Genomic DNA, 5,000 nt, shown 5'->3' with positions numbered 1-5,000 from the left:
TATATAATATATATTATATATATATGCATACATACACATACACGCGTTCGCGCTCTCTCTCACACACACACATACATTATACATATGTATACATATATACACACACATAATATATATATATATATATATATATATATATTATATATACATACGCATACATACACATACACGCGTTTGCTCTCTCACACACATATACATTATATATATGTATACATAGATACATGATATACATATATATATATATATATATATATATATATGTATTTTTTTAATGTATATGTGTTCATGTATGAATCTTGTTACATTTAGATAGTTTGTTCTGGTTGATGCCAAGCGGTTTTATTCATTCACCTTTGGTTTAAATATACACGGAGCTGTTATTCCCGAAAAAAGCAATTCCCTAAAAATAGGACGATCTGCTTCTCTCCATGACAGAGCGACGCGATGCCGCCAATTGTGTCGCCATACGAGACGTGACTCAAGAGCCAAAGGGTTATAGGAGAGAGGGGGGGAGGGGGAAGTGGGGAGAGAGGATGGGGAGAAGGGAAGGGGTGAAAGGTGGGGCAAAGGGGGAGAGAGGAAAGATGGGGGAAGGGGGAGAGGGAGAAGAGGATAAGGGGGGAGAGAGGGTAAGGGGGGAGAGAGAGGAAGGGGAGAGATGAGGGAGAGGGGAGATATGGGGGAAAGGGGAGAGAGGGAGAAAAGAGGAAAGGTGGGGAAAAGGAGGAAGGGAGAAAGAAGGGAGAGGGAGGAAGGGGGAAGGGGAGAGATGGGGAAAAGGTGAAAGATGGGGGGAAAGGGGAAAGATGGGGGAAGAGGGGAAAGGGAGGAAGAAGGGAAAGGGAGGAAGAAGGGAGAGAGGGGAGAGGGGGAAGAGGGGGGAGGGGGAAGAGGGGGAAGGAAGGGGTCAACACGATGAAGCAACGACGGCCGAGACTGGACGATGGGAGGGATTTCGTCATGACGAGGAAGTCTCCCTCTCCCCCTCCCCCTCCCACCCTTCCCCTCCACTTCACCACTGTTCGGAAGTGGTCCTCAGAACAAGAATTTTTTCCAGGGTCCTTTCCCCGACTTAAACCACGGTACCGAACTATACTAAACTAAGCTAGAGTTACAAAATAAATTAAAATGAGCGTCTAAGATATACTACTGACGATGTTGTTATAACATACGGAACGTGTGAACATTTTCAGCGTTTAAATGACGCTGGGGATGGGATCTATTGGGAAAGATTTATTTAATTTATTTATCTAGTTACTTGTTTTTCTTGACTACACGATTTAGGAAACTACATCGAGGAACGATAAAACCATCACAGACGTCTCTCATAAAATTTTCCTTTTATGAGAAGGACTTATGATAACAGACACAGACAGACAGACAAGGCGGCCTGAATATAACAGATTAAGTGACAAAGAACTTCAACAAGACATTCATACTGAACTTCCACTGACTTCACCAGCTTCGACAGTTGAGAGTTCGTTTGAGTAAAAACGACGGTTACAATATTTGAATTTTCAAAATTCCAAATATCAAATTTATTATCTTTCCGTCATAAATGGCAAAGCTGAGTGATGAACTAAGAAATTGTGAACCTAGAAACGGATGTTAAAAATAATGTTTAAATGTTCTTAGAGAAGTCTAGATATCTGTAAGCGAAGTCATATTCTAATTATTCAAATGGAGGTTGGAGGTAGGATGTCGGAGGAAAAATAGCCCAGTGTGATAGCCCCTTTAGTCAGTTGTCTGTACACATACACGCTGTCCACAAAGGGTGGAAATTTGAATGAGGAGCACACATGCAGACGATAGCGGACTTCTGTGACTGATTGTACCGTATGATACTGACTTGGTATAATATTGATTCCACGTTACACTGAAAATGCATGGGATTAATGTTTCACTGATTTTACACAATGTTGATCATTAATAATACTGACCCATCATCCTGTATATAAGTACAGACTTTATATGACATGGTCACACACACACACACACACACACACACATACACACACACACACACATACACACATACACACACACACAATGTATAACTGATTATATTATTATATTATCATTCACACACACAAACCACGTGGTGTGCTGGTATAGTACTTAGCGTATATAGCTACGCTCACGGCGTGAAAGCTTTCACTCCTACCGCAAACCGTTGATGTTTCCCTTAAGCAAGACGCTGGATGTGTGTGAGATCACAGCATCACCCTTTGATCAGACTGTATGAGCTCCGAGATCTCATCCGGAAAGGGAAAGAGCTGTCGATCACGAGTCCAGCACGTGGTCCAAGACCATGATGGACCACGCACGCAAATAAAGCGTCGCCATTAAACTGCATCTGTCATGCGACGCAAAAACAGGTCGGGTCGCTTTTTTGCCGTCCGTCGGGTCGTCTTCACTCTCGCAGACGAGTAGACCAGAGGAGACCAGACAGCGTCTCGCCTCTCTCTCTCTCTCTCTCTTTCACTCTTTTTTTTTTTTTTATCTGGCCTATTATCCTCGAAATGACGCATGCACACACTCCCAAGGCCTATTTATCTATTTGCATTGCACAAAATAGGATGTCTCTACCAAGGAAGGGTTTCCTATTTTTTATTTTATTTTTTTACTTTTTATTATTATTATTATTATTATTTATATATATATATATATATATATATTTTTTTTTTTTTTTTTTTTTTTTTTTTTTTTTTTTTGCCTTTCTTAGCTTCAAGGGGGAGGGACTAAGGTCATAGACTGAGTTCTAGAAGTTAGCATTTTCTATTATCTATGATCAAGTTAAACATAACTTTACCAAACCCAACCTAACCTATTTCAAGGTGGCGACACACTAAGCTAGCATGCTACTTACATTTGCTACTTCGTTTGAGTAAAACGACTTCGGTTATAGTATTCAAGACTTAAGTACATTTGTCAAAAGTGTCGAGAGGCTTCAGCATATGCAGCTACATGGCACGCGAAAACGTCAGGAAGCATAAGAGATATACGTTATCAATCCGGAGAAACGTTCGTAAACGTTTGTTAGATTGACGTAACGGGAACAACTTATGACGTATTGGAGCCTTGAATGAAAATCATATTTTATGTCATTATGACCTTGAATGAAAATCACATTTTACGTCATTGTGATCTTGACCTATGACCTAGATCTTAGATGATTTATAAGGTTCATCCTTGGAATCATCTTTATAATATACCATAATATGGTTATGATCAAAACAAATTAAGAGGCCAAAATGTTCGTGACAACGTTACAGACAGACAGACAGACAAACGGGCCAAAGTAACATGGTTGTTAAAAAATACATAAAGAAACTAAAGAATGCGTGGATAAAGGTGAACAGACATCCTGTCCCAGACTGGGCTCTCTGTCTGTGTCCAATCTCTCAAAGGAAAGAGATGGGGTGTCTGGGTGACAGATTGCAGACAACCAGAGCACCCAGTTCGTAGAAACTTTTTTTTTTTTAATCCTTCAAGAGCAACACTGTTGGGAAAATATGGGTCATTTGTTTTAAGAAGTATAGCAGACATCACATGTGTAAATTGCCTGCAAGTAAACACCATCTAGAGAGAGAGAGAGAGAGAGAGAGAGAGAGAGAGAGAGAGAGAGAGAGAGAGAGAGAGAGAGAGAGAGAGAGAGGAGGGGAGAGAGAGAGGAGAGAGAGAGAGAGAGAGAGAGGCGTGAGAGTGAGTGAGAGAGAGAGAGAGGAGAGAGAGAGAGAGAGAGAGAGAGAGAGAGAGAGAGAGAGAGAGTTTTGACAGTGCTCGAGTTCAGCGGGAAAAAACGAAAACAAAACCCAGCCTCGTCTTCGCGTCAAGAATTAATCAAGAAAACTGAAATGCAATTCTAATTTAATATAAAACACTGACCTGGTCAAGTTCAAGTGCACGTTTTCATATTCCTCTCTCTCTCTCTCTCTCTCTCTCTCTCTCTCTCTCTCTCTCTCTCTCTCTCTCTCGTGTATGTATGTTTGTGTGTGTGTGTGTGTGTGTGTGTGTGTGTGTGTGTGTGTGTGTGTGTGTATGTGTGTGCCTGTGTGTGTGTGCAAGCGTGCTTGCGTGTGTATTTGTGTGTGTGTGTGTGTGTGTGTGTGTGTGTGTGTGTGTGTGTGTGTGTGTGTGTGTGTGTGTGCAAGCGTGTTTGCGTGTGTATTTGTGTGTGTGCGTGTGTGTGCAAGCGTGCTTGCGTGTGTATTTGTGTGTGTGTGTGTGTGTGTGTGTGTGTGTGTGTGTGTGTGTGTGTGTGTGGTGTGTGTGTGTGTGTGGGCATGCGTGCTTGCGTGTGTATTTCTGTGTGTGTGTGTGTGTGTGTGTGTGTGTGTGTGTGTGTGTGTGTGTGTGTGTGTGCGTGCGTGAGTGTGTGTGTGAGTGTGTGTGTGGGCATGCGTGCTTGCGTGTGTATTTCTGTGTGTGTGTGTGTGTGTGTGTGTGTGTGTGTGTGTGTGTGTGTGTGTGTGTGTGTGTGTGTGTGTACGTGTGTGTGTGTATGCATCCGTGTTTGTGTGTGTGTGTGTATGTATGTATGTATGTGTGTGTGTGTGTGTGTGTGTGTGTGTGTGTGTGTATGTATGTATGTATGTGTGTGTGTGTGTGTGTGTGTGTGTGTGTGTGTGTGCGCGCGCTCTAGTGAGCAAGCGAGTGGAGGTAAACAAATGTCTACAGAGCCGTTCATCTTGACCCAGTCAGTCAGCAATCAATTCCCACTGCAACTCTTTCCTTTCGTCTGAGATTGACCAACAGATAATAATCGAACAAGTCGTTTATCACACTCATGACATAATTGTCTGTGAAGAAACCACAGTTCGGTGATACTCAGAGCTTACTAAGAACTTCCACTCCCGTAACTATAAAAAAAAAAAATAAAAAAAAAAACGAAATTTCCAAACCATCAAAACTGAACATAAAACGTCTGGACCCGATTCCTTCCAGGCAACTTTTTAGTCGTTCAATTTTTTCCCCCTTAATCGTCACACAACTATTAA

The 5,000-nt window shown here is 41.8% G+C and overlaps 2 protein-coding genes across 3 annotated transcripts in view; one reads left to right on the top strand and one right to left on the bottom strand.

The window, feature by feature from the left end:
- Positions 1–5,000, top strand: part of LOC143019489 (uncharacterized) — a 90,336-nt gene that overhangs the window by 66,031 nt on the left and 19,305 nt on the right. The window lies entirely within an intron of this gene.
- LOC143019488 (uncharacterized) overlaps positions 1–5,000 on the bottom strand; it is a 97,297-nt gene that overhangs the window by 79,854 nt on the left and 12,443 nt on the right. The gene's annotated exons all lie outside the window — the stretch shown is intronic.

The sequence above is a fragment of the Oratosquilla oratoria genome, chromosome 37, assembly GCF_046742065.1.
Source record: "Oratosquilla oratoria isolate Oo_2021 chromosome 37, ASM4674206v1, whole genome shotgun sequence".
In the NCBI taxonomy this organism is placed as follows: Eukaryota; Metazoa; Arthropoda; class Malacostraca; order Stomatopoda; family Squillidae; genus Oratosquilla; species Oratosquilla oratoria.
This window is presented reverse-complemented; position numbering and strand designations above follow the sequence as displayed.